Source organism: Mauremys reevesii, unplaced genomic scaffold (assembly GCF_016161935.1).
Source record: "Mauremys reevesii isolate NIE-2019 unplaced genomic scaffold, ASM1616193v1 Contig97, whole genome shotgun sequence".
In the NCBI taxonomy this organism is placed as follows: Eukaryota; Metazoa; Chordata; order Testudines; family Geoemydidae; genus Mauremys; species Mauremys reevesii.
In genome coordinates, this window is record NW_024100914.1 from 99,579 (window position 1) to 115,114 (window position 15,536).

The 15,536-nt window shown below is 53.1% G+C and overlaps 1 pseudogene; it reads right to left on the minus strand.

Annotated features, from left to right (window-relative positions):
* Positions 1–3,047: 3,047 nt before the first annotated feature.
* The window catches only part of LOC120395131, a 32,338-nt pseudogene continuing 19,849 nt past the window's right edge, over positions 3,048–15,536 (minus strand).

The window sequence follows — 15,536 nt, forward strand, 5'->3', positions numbered from 1 at the left end:
TTTGGTTTCCTATAGACTGGCTCCATGTTACAGGGAGATCCTTGACTAATGTAATGCCTCCAACTGGCTAAACCATCATGTAAGAGCTGGAGTCAATTATCTGGGCTACATGTCTTGGAAACCAATAAAAATCAGAAAGCACATTTTCAGTATTTGTGTACCCAGTGCCCTTGTTAGTCTGGCAATTGAGGCATTCAGTAAATACAAGCTAAAGGTGCCAGCATTTTGACAATTCTTTTAACAGCAGGAGCACATTTCAGATCACCAACTTCTAAGAAGGATTTGTCTATGTGGAGCTTTTAACACCCATTAACTCCCAACAATACTAAAAAAGGCTAGAGTTCTCAGATAAGTGCCAAGAAACAAAAATAGAGGCCTTTGTGCGCTTGTTTTGTTTGCTTAAGGACCTTGAACCTTCTGAACACTGCTAAAAGTGTTAAAATATTTGTCTTGAAAACATTTGGAATCGGCGTATTCCCTCTTTGGTAGCACATTCTTTAAATGCATATTTCCTGTATGAAGCCTGATTAACTTTTAGCTGAAACTAACCATCTGATTAAGAGCAGGAAAGATATAAAATGAACATAATGTAGAGCTGAATTTAACAGTGTGATCATAAGAAGATTTTTTACAAATCTATTACAGCAAGGAGTACTCCCAGTTTCGCACACAGGAATTTCCTGAATCTAATATGTGATTCATTCCTGGCAAAGTCTGTCCTTTGTCTACATATACTTCATCACCCCCCCTCCCCCATATAGAACAGCAATCAGTTACATAAGTGCTGGACTAATTTGTGCCAGATTTAACTACTGTATACAATAACTTTTAATGGAGCATTCCATCTTCCTATCTGAACAGTGGGCTAGATGAGCAACTTAATCATACTACCAATTACATCTGAAGTGTCATAATACACAAAATATTTTAAAGCAATGCATGACAAAATTTGCTCATGCAGATCTTTCTTTAGTTTTAATCAAATGTCTTGACTCAGAGGAACTTTCATACCAGGGCAAATGTGAAAGTGCAGTTGGAGTTTTGCTGGTTCTGGTGCCTCTGACATTCATCATTCAGAGGCTGACAGGTTCGTTGAGGGGATGGTGAAACCCCATTGCTGATCAGAAGGAGGTTGGAGTCGGGTCTCTAGCAGCTGAAGGTTCATTTGTCCTGCTGCTGGAAGTGGAGCTGGAGAGCGGAGATGTTCTGTGAACGAGACTGCATGACGGAGTTGGAGGCTGAGGGATGGGAGCCTCCTCCCAGAAATGCTCCCAAGAGAATAGGTTTGAGGACATCTCTGGGGAGTCTCTTGCTAGGAAAAAAACAAGAGTGGCACATTGATGGAGATGTCTCTGTCCCAGGGATGGGGGAAGCTCTCAGACAGGCTATGCAGCAGGGATCCCATTTCTCCCCCAAGAGACCCCGATGCTCAAAGAAGTCAATGGCTCTTACCTCCATGAGGGAGTGGGGTCTTCCCTCTCAGCCTCTTTGGGAACTAGCACTGCTTGGTTTCCTAGGACAAGGTTACCTGTCCCCACTGCTCCCTGAGGTGGCCCAGCTTCTGCCTGCCCCCATCTGGGAGGCTGTCACACACCCCAGGGCCTAGCAGACAGGTGGGGAGGAGGCTCCTATTCATGTCACCTTCGAAGAGCCCATAGAAGGGCCAAAGGAAGAATAAAGGGCAGGAGGTGAAGCAGGCCCTGAGCCTCTGTCCCATCCTCACCTCCTCAAATGTGGAGCTTCCTGAGCTTCCGCTGGGCGGACAATCTGTAGCCCTGACACAAAGGTCCTTCTGCGCCATACGGGGCAGGGAGATCTTTGCTTGGGAGCCCAGGGAATGGGAGGGGCTGAGAGCAAGGAAAGAGGGGAGGGGTATGGGAGTGAGGGGAAGAGCTCATGCCCCAGATGAAGGAAGTTTGGGGTCAGAGGGAAGGACCCTGCTCCACAGAGAGGGGAGAGAGTTTCTGTCAGTGACAGGGGCCTCCATTTCCCCTTCCACTAGCCCCCCATTTACAGGGAGACAGAGCAGTACCTGCAGCAGGGAGCGGGAGTTGCTGAACATGGGAGGGGCACCTTTAAGGGCATCAGATGAGGCGCAGCCCTTGCAGTGCCTCGGGCACCTGGTGCAGCTGCTGGATGCTGCGGAGCTGACCCATCACCTTGGCTGTGACATCCTCCAGCTGCAGGGGAACGAGAACTTGTCAGAGACTGAGACACTGCCCAGGAATCAGGGAGGATTAAGGGCACCTGGAACCAGCACCATTTCCACCCAGCAGCTGCTCATGTCTGAGTGGTGGATTCACCCTCCTGATCCCCAGGATGGAGGCTTGTCCTCTCTAGTGACCTCCAGTGCCAGCCCCCCTCCTTTAAGGTTAGCTCCTGCCACCTCCCCCTCAGTGCCCCTGACAGCTGTTCCACCTCCAACCCACCTGGGGACACCGCTCAAGTTGGTAGAACTCTCTCCTCCACCCCTGCCTCCATCCCCACCCAGGTAGGGCAGGAGGGATTCTGACAGCAGTGAAGTGGGATGGGGGGAGGTTGAGACCTTTCCCCAAGTCACCCCAGTGACAAATGCTGAAGCCAGAGGATGGCAGCCCTGGTGAACGGGGCAGGTCAGCAGCCCCTGCTGACTGAATCCTCCCATTCTCTCGAGAGTGGGTCCAGCCCTGCCAGCAGCAGGACAAGCTTCCCCCACCCATGTGCCTCAGAACTGCCTGGCCGGTCGCCATCACCCATCAGTCCTTGGCCTCCCAGGCTGCCAGTGATGGGAGCAACTCTGGGTGGTGGCTGGGGTGACATGGACACTAGGCCATGGGGAAATGGATGCAGCTCTGTGGGGCAGGAAAGGTTCACACAGGGCACTTAGGGGACTCTCCTGCCCTTCCCAGGAGTGAGAGCAGAGCACCACATCCTAAGAACACAAGTCCATGAAGTCCACAAGTCCCCACTAGGCTCCTCGCTCCCAGGCCAGCAAATGGTGATAGGATGGGAATGAGGCCTGGGCCCCGCTCCAATCTTCTGAGTCGAATGCAGCTGCTCGCCTTGTCCCCCATCAGCTGCTGGGCTTCCCCCAGGAGGGAGTATGTGAGGAGCAGCCCAGCCTGGCTGACATGCAGCAGGGGGTCGTGGATCGCCAGCATTGCTGTCTGGAGGAAGTATCTTCTCTGCCCCTCCGAGATGAAATTTTCCAAAGACCTAAAACCAAGAGGACACGAGGCTTTAGCAGATTGCCCAGAGCCAGCCTCCAAGTCCTGGAGATAGAATGGCCTCACCATCTAGTGCCCCGAAGGGAGGGTAAGAGAGCTGCTGTAGCCAAGGCCGTTCATTCCCCAGGAGGCTTTCAGGGTCCCAGTGCTCTCCTCTCAGACGCTTGGGGATCAGCCAGGGGGACAAGGAGCAGAGACAGACCCAGAGCCATAATCCTCTATTAACTCACCCACCCGGGGATTCTCCTTATGCCACGTAGCAACGGCTCCATGTAAGACACTCAAATCACAGCAACTAGCGAGGTTCCAATGTGGGACCTTTAGCACCAGCCTGTCCCACTGGGTGCTGGGTGAGGAACTCTGAGCTGGAAATAAGGAGTGGGCTCTTCTCCTGTCTCCAGGAGGCATCCACTGCAGAGACTCCAGCCAGCCTCACTCCCTGAGCTGTGTCCTACCCTGCCACAGTGTCCTTACCTCCCCCACCCTGGCTGTGTTCTTATAGCCCAGGAGCCTGCTTCCCGGTGCCAGTCGTAGCACCACAGATCTTCTGCCTCCTTTATGGTCAGCCCTGGGGGGTGAGAGAGACACACTTTGATCATTCTGGTTGCAGTTTCTGTGCCCTTCCAATCCCATTGGCAGCTGCCCAGTGGAGTGGAGAAGAACAGAGGCAGAGAGAGACTTGTTCTCCAGCTGGGCTCAGGCTGAGAGAAATTGTCTGGGGTCCCATTATCCACCTGTGGTCCCTTTCAGTCCCCTGTTGGGTTCCGTGTCCCAGTGGGTTCCTTACCCCTCTGTTGGAGCAGCAGCTGGTAGAGCCGGTAAGTCCCCTCCCTGGCCTGCCGGCTGATGTCCTGGTCTGGGTCACTCACAAACAGAGCCAGCTGGGCCACGTGGTGACCCATCTGCTGAGATCTAATGGAAGGGAGAGGAGAGGGGACACCATCAGCATTTTCCTATCAGCTCCCTGTCCCCCCTGGGCCAGAAGGCTCCTTCCCCTTAGCCCCTCTGCAGGAGATGCTGGGGGAGAGGAACCTGAGATAGACCCTTCCTTTGCTCTGCTGCCAAGGGAGCCACAAGCTGCTTTGGGATGCCAAGCAGGGGCTGGAGCATGGTCCCCTTCAAGGCCCAGGGACGACACTTGACCAGGACAAGAAGAACTTGACTCAAGCCTATCTCATTCCCTGCTCTGACTCTGCCTCCCCAAGAGGAACACTGCGAACCCACAGCCCCTGCAGCAGCAGATCCTACAGCCCGGTGGAGCCAGCCAGCCCACCTGCGCCTGGAGTCAGCAAGCTGGGGTCAGAGATCACTTACGTCAAACTCGGGGAGGGTGACTGCAAATCTCAGCAGGGCCGTGCTGCTCCTAACGGCCCTGTCTCTCTCCTGGGACACCCTGGACACGATCCAGAGGTTGACATGCTGTGGGGAAAGGAGGCAGGTCAGGATCAATGGGCAGGTGCATGTGCTTTGCAAATGAGCCCCACCCCCGCCAACCCCAGGGGCCTGAGACATTATGTGCAGGGGGGAATAGCTGAGTCATTGATCACAGAGCTTTAGGAGGGGATTCTTTCCCCCAGGACGCAGCTTGTATCCTGCAGGTCACAACTTGTCAGGGTCTCTCTAGATTGGGACAAGGTTCGGTGTCGGGGCTGGTCCCATCCTCCCAGAACTCCTGATTCCTGAACAGTTCACCAGAAAGGAGACTGACCCCTCGCCCTTCCCTGCTACTAAAATCCTTGGTGGGATGTAGGGAGTGACTGAAAGCACAATCCCCCCAGGAATTTCAGAGCATATCAGAGAGAAGGGCTGATTCCTTGGGGTCCTCCTGTTTCTCTAGGAAGGAGCATGTGCCTCTTCTCTGAGAACCATCTCCAGAATCTCATGGGGTGTGTGTGTGGGGGGGGGGGGGGTTAGGGGTGGGTTTCAGCCTCTCACTCCCCAAGGCAGCCAGGGGCCCTGTGGTTAGTGCTCAACAAAACCAGGCAGAGCTCTGGCTTGAAGTCTGGCTTGAAGTCTGGCAGGACTGGCCTAGGGTCACCTAGCAGCAGAGAAATAGAAGCCGGGTTTCTTGGGTAGCTGTCCCGTGCCGCCTGCCCCGAGACTACAGCGTTCTTCTTGAAACCAAGCGCTTCTGTTTTCCTTGGGTTTCCTGGAATATTGCACAAACTGAAGACCAGAGGAAATGCTGAGCCAGGGTTGACCTTACCAGCAGCTCAGCAAAATGCTGTACTGTATTCTGGCTCTGATCCCAACACTCTCCCACCCCACATTTCTCTCTTCCCAACCCCCAGGGCTATGGGGCCTAGACCGCATTTCCCTGTGTTGTGCGTTTGTGGGGCCTAGCGGGCAACCCGCTGACCTGCCACGCCCACAACGTGGCCTCTATGCCTGACTGTGCTGCTGGGTGATATGGGACAAGCTGCTTCCCTGCCCTGTGCCTCAGTTTCCCACATTATCACCACCAGCACCTCATCACTTGGCGGTACCAGCGCCATCTAGGGGTAGATACTTTGGATGCTAACGCAGAACTGGGCCTGGCGTGGCTGGGAATTGATGCTACCGGGTGTCCACGTGCCCAGGATCTACCCTGGTAGCTTGTCCCTATGGACAATGCACTGCAGAGCCAGTGGAGCAAAGGGGAGGAAACCCTGCGTGGCCTGGGGGTTAGGCAGCACAGTGCAATGAAATGGATGAGTGATGTTTCCAGCTCGGGGGGTGGAATGAGGGCTTGTGAGTTAGAGGAGAATGGGATTCAGGACTCCTGGGTTCTCTTCCCTCTTCTGGGAGGGGAGTGGGGTCTAGCTGTTGCAAGGGGTCTCAAACTGAGGGTCACAAGGTCATGGGGGGGTCGCAGGCTGCCACCACCCATGCATGCCGGGGCTCTGTGCAGGGCTGACAGCCCAAGCCATTCAAAGATGGGTGGCCGGAGAGCAGCGGCTGCTGGCCAGGCGCCCAGCTCTGAAGGCAGCGCTGCCTCCAGCAACAGCCCAGAAGTAAGGGTGGCATGGTATGGGGGGGTTGTCATTTTGGGGGGGGGGTCATCACAGCCTGAAATATTTTCAGAGAGGGGTCCAGCCAAAAAAGGTTGAGAACCCTTATGTTAACGCATGGTGGGAGAATGGGAGCCAGGACTCCTGGATTCTCTTCCCAGCTCAGGGAGGGGAGTCAGGCCTAGTGGTTAGAGGGGGGGGGGCTCTGAAAGTCAAGACTCCCAGTTCTAATGCTGGCCCTGAGAAGAGAGGTTTAATTTAGAGCGAAGGGCTGAAAGTCACGACTGCTGGATCTAACCCCAGTGCTGGGAAGAAGTGTGGTCTGGTGGTTTAGAAGAGGGGCGTGGCTGTCAGGACTCCTGGGTTCTGTTCCTGGCTCATAAAGTGACTTGCCAGCAAGTCGCTCCCCCTCATGCCTTAGCTCACCCTGCTGACCAATATAGTAAAGGGTTAATGACAATCGCATGAGCCTGGTGCCATCTGGTTTCTGCCTATGCTGGAGGGAATATAAAGGTGGCAGTGGGCAAGGTGGGGACAGCCTCCTACCCATTCACGTGGCAGCAGCCCTCTAGGCTCCAAACACCTGTGCCTGATGGGGCAGCTGGATCATGCCATGGACTGGAGAGAAAAGGGCTCTTGGGTGCAGGGTGACGGCCGCTACATCTCCAGCCCGTCCACCCATTCAGTTTATTCAACACAAAACTTCCTTTACATGCGTGAGAGAAGGGAAAGAGAAGAGGGATCTGAAAGTTCATAAATTAATAGTCCCGGGGCGCTACTCCCCGCCGCACTTCCGCCAACACAACATTTCTTCCTGCTACAGAGACCCCTTCCGGGCCTGGCTCCGCGTGAGCTCACAGTGTGAGTGCCATGCAGGGTCGGGAATCCTGTGGGTCATGATCTCAGGGGGGTGGAAAATTACACAGGGCTCCAGACCTCAGCAATATTCCTCCACGTAATTCGCTGGGAACCAGCCAACCTAGGAGGGGAAAACCCAGTGAGACGTGGAATTGTTATCACAAAACAGCTATTGGAACATGGCCCATGTGCCATATATGCACTGCTGCCCTCTTCTGGATGGGATGGGAGCTGCTCACCTGTGTGTCATAAGCCCTGTACTGCTAAGAGCTAACAGGGATTCTCCTGTAACTCGGCCTGTTTTTGCAGCAGGAAGATCTGTGCACTATCCCCAATGCTGTGGTGAGATCTGCTGGCTATGCCACGTGGCACAGGGGCCACTTTCATGAGGCATGAGTAGCTGGGATTTAACTTTGGACCTCTGGAGCTAAAGGCACCAGTCTCTACTGCTTGATCTAAAAGCCCCAGCTCCATTAGCCGGCTCATCAACCGCTACTGTCCCAGCCACCACTAGGGGGAGACAAAGTGCCACTGAAGTTGGCCAGTTGGCCATAGCTTTCCTGGCATCCTATACTTGCACTAGGTGTTCATTGGTACCCGATGCATCAGAATGTGTGAGCGCGTGGGTGCATGCATGTGGCGCGATCATGCGTGTGCATGCATGTGGGGCGGCTCGTGCATGTGCATGTGCATGGAGATCGTTTATGGGTGTGTGCACACGTGCATGCACAAGCGAGAGGAATGCGTGTGTAGGCGTGCAGTGATTGTGTGTGCGCGAGCACATCTTTGGGTGCAGCTTGCGTGTGTACATGTGTGGACTGTGAGTGGAGGTAAGACAGAATTGCTGCCCTCTGCTGAGTAGGAGATGATTACACCAGCTCACGTGTGTTGGGGCGGGGGGTGCTTGCACAGAACTCTGCCCCCTGCTGGATGGAATATGTCAGTACTGCTCACATGCATGGGTCTATATACACTAGAGAGTGATGTGTGAATGTGTGTGTGATGGGATTACACGCTGTATGTGTAGAGGTGCGAAGAACGCTGCCCCCTGCGGGTTGTGTGCGTGTATGTGGGTGTAACACTGCCCCCTTGTGGACAGGCTATGTCAGGCCTGTTCTGCTGTATAAGGGGGTTGTAATCCCAACCCCCACTCAGCGGTGCACTCACGCGGCCGTAGATCTCCCCTTTCCACCAGCCCTGCTGCCCTTTCTTGCTCAGGATCTTTATGATGTCGCCCTCCTTGAGCGTCAGCTCCGTCCGGTCCCGCGCGCAGAAATCGTAGCGAGCCTTCGCCGACCTAAAGTACTTCAGTCCTCCTGCTGCAAGGGGACAGACCCACGCTAGAGACAGCTGTGCCAGGACCGGACACCCTGAAATAAAGATCCACACCTTTGGTGGGATCCTGGGAAGCGAGCGGCCCCCGGAAGTGCTCGTCACCCACCACATGGCTGGAGGCAGGGACCGCATGGGGAAAGACTGGCTCTCTTCCCTCCTGGGGCTCCGAGGGCTTGGGCCGCAGAGGGTTAATTTCGAGAGCCCACCAGGGTGGAGTCTATGCCCCAGCCATGACCCACAGGAAAGAGGGTACCACTGCTGGGGGCCATGGCCGCATGGGAATGATAGGTTTTGCCTCTCGACATTTTTTTCCTGGTTTTGTCAAAATTTTCCCATTTTTGTTGAAAACTTTGGAAATCGGACAAAAATTAGAAGGGGGGAGAGGCAAAAATTTGGGTTGAAAAGCCACCATCCCTCAAGAAAAATGTTTTAGGGGAAATTTCCATCCCACATGTGCCCGGTCATGAGGATCTATCCCAAGAACCCTGGAGGCTGAGATCCTGCAGCGCTCAGGGGGCGCTCGAGGTCTCCCCGCCCTGGCTCCAGCACTGGCCCCCAAGCACCCTACCGGGAGGTCTGGAGATGGCCCTCTGCTCAGGCGCCTTGAATGGGAACTGCAGCGTGGTGTCGAGGGTTTTGAAGCAGTCTTTCAGGGAGTTCTGCTGGTAAAACTCCACTAGCTCCTAGGGAGGAAGCACAGAGAGGCCCTGAGCGTGCGGAGATCCCTTCTCTCCTGGAGCAGGAGCACAGACAGTAACAGCTGGACCCCACTCTCCCGGCCCCTCCAGCCAGAAATAGAACCCAGGAGTCCTGACTCCCAGCTGCCTCCTCTTCTAACCCACTAGCCCCCACTCCCCTCCCATGGCTGGGAACAGAACCCAAGAGTCCTGGCTCTCAGCCCCCTCCTGCTCTATTCAATACACCATCCTGAGGGCTAAGCGGCTGGTGTTGCACTCAGCATTCCCCCAATGGCCAGAGCCTTCCAGTGAAGATGGAGTTGAAGCATCGGATGGAAAATCCGCTCAATCCTTACTATGAGTCCTTTGAACGCCTTCTTCTCCGTGATGCGGTACAGGCCCTCCGACGTCAGGATCTTGATGTGTTTGATTTCTGCGTTAAACCTTGGGGCACAGACACCAGCTCTCAAGGGGCCATTGGTTTCCTAACGATCTCTACAGCTGTAATTTTCCAGTGTATTGCACCTTTAAATTTCTAGCTGTCTGCTCTCTGGGAGGGGCAGAGCTTTGTGCATGGAGGGTAAATGCAGACTGTTACAGAAGAGAGGCACACACTGTACTCGCTCTCATAGGGTCTTTCAGAAAGCACTAAGATGGGGCTCCAATGGAATGACACTGATTTATGCCAGCTGGGGCTCTGGCGCTAGGAATACAGGATTCTCCATAATGGCACAGCTCTGGCCTTGTATCTCACCTCAAACGACAAGCACATCCAGATGGAAGATCATCGTATGCACTGGAGCAGAAGGCACTTTTTCCTGCTCCCCGAGCTGGTGCTTTTGGAGGTGCTATTCTTAAATATCTAACCCTATCTTCTTAACTTACGAAGCAAATTACCTTCATAAAATCATGAGGTGGGGAGTCCCACAGGTTAACTACCTGTTGCATATTTACTTTTACCAGGTGGGCATTTAATTTTGCTAAGTGCCCTCTGGTATTTGCATTATAGGGAAGGGCCCAAAAGAGTTCTCCCTGAGAGGCAGACTATTCACGCACACAAAGATGTTCTCTGTAGAAGCTGTTATTAAGTTAGGATTACTTGATGCTGATGGCAAACTCGGCCGCGTCCTTGACCCTCTGCTGCACCAGGAACGTGCCGTCTGAACGGTTCGTGAGGATTTGCTCCGCCTCTGCTCTCTCCATAGGTCCCGCGTACCTGCAAGTAGGGACATCCACACAGGAGTTATTACTTGAATCTATGATTCAGCCACTAGATATCGCTTTGGGCTGTATGCCATACCAGCAAGCGTGTGGTCTGGTAAACAATGGAGACAAAGCTGGAACTCAAGCTGGTTTAAGACAGTCTGTGATTTCACAGAGCATAGATTCACAAGGCTGGACTCCAGATTAAACAGCAATACATTATGTGGATGCAGAAATGTTTCAGTTCTATCATTTTACTTACCAAAGATAAGCAGAAAAATCTGGGGGAGGATTCTGTGGAGGGAAAAGAAAAGTTTTATTTTCTTGCAGTAAATAAAACAGAGAAGAAAGAGTTAAGTCTGGCCCAGGAGATTTGATGTCAGTGCTCTGTTATTCTGGAGTTTCATTTTTCTCCCAGGGTCACATCACAAATAATTTATTTATTTTTTAAAAATATTTATATTATGGTACATAGAATGGGGCCCCACTGTGCCAGGTGCTACACAGACCAGGGCTTCACTGTCCTAGCACTGCATAGACCTTCCTCAAGATTAAGATCCCAGGGCCTCGGGTGCTGCCCAGACACGTAGTGAAAGACAGTTCCTGCCCCAGACAGCATGTACACAAAGAAATAATTATTATACCCAATTTAAAAATGAGGAGCTGAGGTACAAGGAGATGAAGTGACTTGCCCAAGGGCCCACAGAGGCAATCTGTGGCAGAGCCAAGAATTTCACTCACATCTTCTGAGCCCCACTCCAGCACCTTACCCACAAAACCCACCCTTGCTTCTGCTGCTAAGCGTCCTGGATTGCAGACTGACATCTGCCCTTTGTCCCCAGAGCAGATACAACCCACCGAAACTTGCCTAAGGAATTTAGAGACCCTACAAAAACATCCAGCGTTTAACAGCTAATTGAGCAAATGTGAAAGGAGTCGCTACTCACACACACATACGGTTTGACTTTTTGGCATGGGAACCAGCCGATCTCGTTCGTGGATGTGTTTCTGCCCTGCAAAGCGGAAGCCAATGCACGTCAGATCTATCGTAAAGAGCTATCAGGGAAGAGGCCAAGGCGGCTACTCTTGGCCTGGTTTGCAGAGGGACTATCGTAGGCTGGATGTTTAAGCCAAGAGCAGAAATATTTCAAGTTGGCTATCCCGACATGGTGTGTCTTGGGAATTGTAGTTTGGTTTTCTCGTGACCCCATTTGCTTTGCATCAGACTCCCTAGCCAAACTACTTCTCCCAGGATGCACCATGATCAGGGCCTCCCATGACACAACCATCTCCCCTCACCATGAGGGCAGACTGTGGTGCATCATGGCAGATGTAGTCTGACCAGGAAGCCTGGCGTTTGGACGAGAAATGGGAGCATGAGGCAGCAAACTACAACTCCCACAAGGCACCAGGGCTACATTCCCCAACCAGAATATTTATTTTTTTTTGCCCCAAAATTGAACATTTTGCAAAGGAAAAATCCCCCTTTTTCCAACCAGTGCTAGCCTGAAGGCCTGAGCCAACCCCCACTGAAATCAATGGGAGTCTTCTCCATGGGCTCCAGTGGGTTTTGGATCAGACCCTGCCTAGCACTCAGCATCTCTGATCAGAGCCAGCACCGAGATCAGAGCCCCCATTGTGCCGGCCACTGCACAGACCCTGACTGAGATCAGAGCCCCATCACGCCAGGTGCTGCACAGACCCCGACTGAGATCAGGGCTCTGGGAATTAACTGGGAGAAGACAAGGCTTGGGTGACCCTGCCAAAGGGGGCTACTTATTGTTGCTAAAGCCCGAGGTATAAACACAGAGACACTGAAGGCAGGTTGGACACCAGGGCTGCTGGACGGGAAGACCCTATGGTTCTCTCTGGTCTTCACAGCCTGGCATCACCACTAGGAGGAGTCGACCTCCCTCTTGGCCTCATCAGGAGAGTTGAGTACCCGGCTCAACAATTGAGCCACTTTCAGAAGCGGCCTGGATCAGTTCTGTTTCATCATTGGGTGCCTGATGCTGCCCGGCCTCCTGAACAACAAGAGGCTAAAGCACTAACTGATGTATGCTGCTCTCCTCTTTGACCGCTGATTTTAAAGACACCCTTCCCCACCATCATTTCTTACCATGAGCTCTGTAATGATCCCAGCTACGGTCATCAGCAGGGCTTGACTGCTGGAATGTCCGCACTGACAGACAGACCCCTCCCACTTGAGCTAAAGTGAGCTCCATTAGCCAGCTGCACTAACTTGCAGCATCTTGAAAACTGTATTGCAACTGTACGCTATCCCTTTAAATGCTCGGCGGGTAGGGGCGGTGTTCCTGGTCCTGCTTGTGGGCAGGGAGCTCTGTAGGAAGCTCTGAGATGTGGGCCTAGCAATAGTTAGATTGCAGCCAGCCAGCCTAGAGTAAGGTGGGGCAGGGCCACCCAGATTGCGGGGGGCAAGTGGGGCAATTTGCCCCGGGACCCGCAGGGGCTCCGCGAGCCCTGGCTGAGAATCCCTTCCCTGGCTAGAGGCGCCTTTTTCATTTTTACTCACCTGGCAGCTGTCCGAGTCTTCAGCGGCACTTCAGCGGCGAGCCCTTCACTCACTCCGGGTCTTCGTCAGCACTTCGGTGGCGGGTCCTTCAGTGCTGCCGAAGACGCGGAGCGAGTGAAGGACCCGCCGCCGCCGAAGACTCGGAGCACCGCCCGGTGAGTACAAGCTCCGCAGCGGGTGGCACCTTTTTTTATGTCTGCTCCTCCGCTTTGCCCCAGGCCCCCTGAATCCTCTGGATGGCCCTGAGGTGGGGTGAGTTATTTCTCAGGGAGAAGCCTGTTTTGTCTTTCTCTGTTTTGGGGTTCTTGTGTGTCATCATTCTGGATTCAGAGCAATAAAGTTGTGTTACACTGCAACCTTCCGGCAAGAATATTCTGGGTTTATCTAGTTTCTTGGTTTGCATGCCATGAACGTAACAGTAGTCAGACTGTTACCCTCTGGATGGACCAGGCATCAAAATGGGATGTCCTCATGGGGCGGAGCCCTGTGGTTTTGGAACCAGAAGTCCCGGCTTCAAGTCCCCGCTGACCAAATTTACGTGCAATTCCTGTAGTCCAGCAGTTCCCAAACTATGGGTTGCGACCCCAAGTGGGGTTGCACCATCAGCGGATTGGGGTGCGAATCCAAGTGAGTAGCCAAACCAAATCTAAATATGTCTGGAACCTGCTCCACAAAATTGTGTCCTCTGTGCAGCATGACCTTGTGCATACGAAGTCAGGCCGCATGGAAGATGCTGTATTTGGTTCACCTTCCAGCAGCAGGTCTAGTGATGTAGTTATGGGGTGGTGGGAATCAGTGGGACTGAACGTTCAGGAACTGCTGTTCTAGTCAGTGTGTCTCCATCAGGGCACACGGAATGATGGGTGGATGGCTGCAGAGATACCTACCTCCCACCAGAGCTGCTCCACCTTGGCTTTGGTCAGCTCCACAATCTCCCCCATGCTGAGTCGCAGCGACGGGCCAAATGCCACAGGTGGCGGTGGCAGCCCGTAATACTCCTGGCAGACCTCCATTTTGGGCAGCAAATGAAACAAGGGCATTGGCAAGGAACCGGTCACAGGGCAACCCGATGTATCTCCCTGCAGCCAACGCCTGCCACCCTGCAGCATCGGCGCCCAGTGCTCCTCCCACCCGCTACGTGGACACATGTGGACGGTCACATCTTCCTGGTGCGAGGGGGACAGAAAATCCTCCTTGTGTTCTACAAGGGGGATAGAGAGATAGCCCCAGGGCAGGCCCCATTTGCCCCTTCAGGACAGGGATTCTGCATGCAGGATGGTGTATGTTAAAGGCTTATTGTCTCCTGAACTCTCATCAACCCAGAGCTCCCATGAGCCAGTGGGGCTTTCCTGCAGGTGCCCTGAATTTAAGCTGGAGCTTAGCATCCCAGCACAGATCAGGGATCCCTCTAGTCCGGTGTCCAGCCTGTGGGAATGGTAGCTCAGTTACTAGATGTCCTCCTCTATGGGGCAGGCTCTCCAGCCGGACTGCATGACCCATGATGCACCACACTTCAGAGGGATGGAATTATAGCATTCCAGTTCCTCGTAGTACAGCAGAACTTAAAGGGGGATCCTTTACAGAGGCATTAGACCCAGAAAAGACCCTCGGCTCTCTCCAGGATGCAGTGCCTGGAGTCATCAATAGGGGTCTCCATCACACTTGGCCTAATCAGGATTGCTGATTACAAGAAAGGAAATTCCTTCCTGACTCCCCTGCCTGCCCTGAAGCATGAGAGTGGGTGCCTGCCACAGGACTTACCAAGGTCGTTCTTCTTTCTCTCCTGCGTGTGTCGGTTGGATTTATTCTGCAGAGGGAAGACAAGGAGCCTGGCTCAGATAAAGAGGCTGTGTGGGATCTGTCTGCAGTTCAGCAGGCACAGACCCTGCTATACATCAGCGGGGGGTGCAGTACTATGAGCAGAACTGGAGTAAGAGGGTGGGGCTTGAGTGTGGTACTAGGGGAGGCCTCAGCAAGGCAAATATAACAACCTCCCATGTGGTAATTAATCCCCTTCTAATGGCAGTTGAGCCATAGACAGAGGCTGATGCGCCTGCTACTAGATCAGGTTTTAGACCCAGAGATCCCAGGTTTGATCCCCTTCCTGGTGATGGCTTTAGCAGCACAACATAAACTGGGACCAAATTCCTTTGCATCCAATCTTTAGACCATCAGCATGTAAAGATCTCCCCTGTCCCATATTACTTCTTGCTAATTAACCATGGGGCAGGGATCTGTGATCTCCTGATGCTGCCATTTAGGCTGTGACTAGGGCGGATCCCCCAAAATTTCCATTTGGGTCTTTTTCTGAGAAACACCATTTTTCATGAAAAGTGTCAGCTTTCTGCAGAAAAATGTCTATTTTTCTTCAACCCCTCCACCCACGCCTGAAAATGTCAATGTACTGCCCAAGTGCCTCATGGGAGTTGTAGTTCAGTGGCCTCGTGCCCCCATTTTCTTCTATGGGCCTGGCTCCCTGGCTGGATTATATCTCCCATGTGCTCTCTCCCATCAGCCACAAGGCCTGGCTTTTCACTCACTTATACTGAAGCATCACTGGTGTAAAATAAGGCGCTAGTGAGCGAGAAATTAGGTGCAATGTCTGTCTGATAAACAGTATAAGGAGAGAGAGCCAGGCAGCGAATGAGCTGAGGTGAAGGGAACCTTGTTTAAAAGTCTCTGGTGCGTCAAGGGGCAGTATTGCCCAATGGCTAGAGCACTGGACTGGGAATCA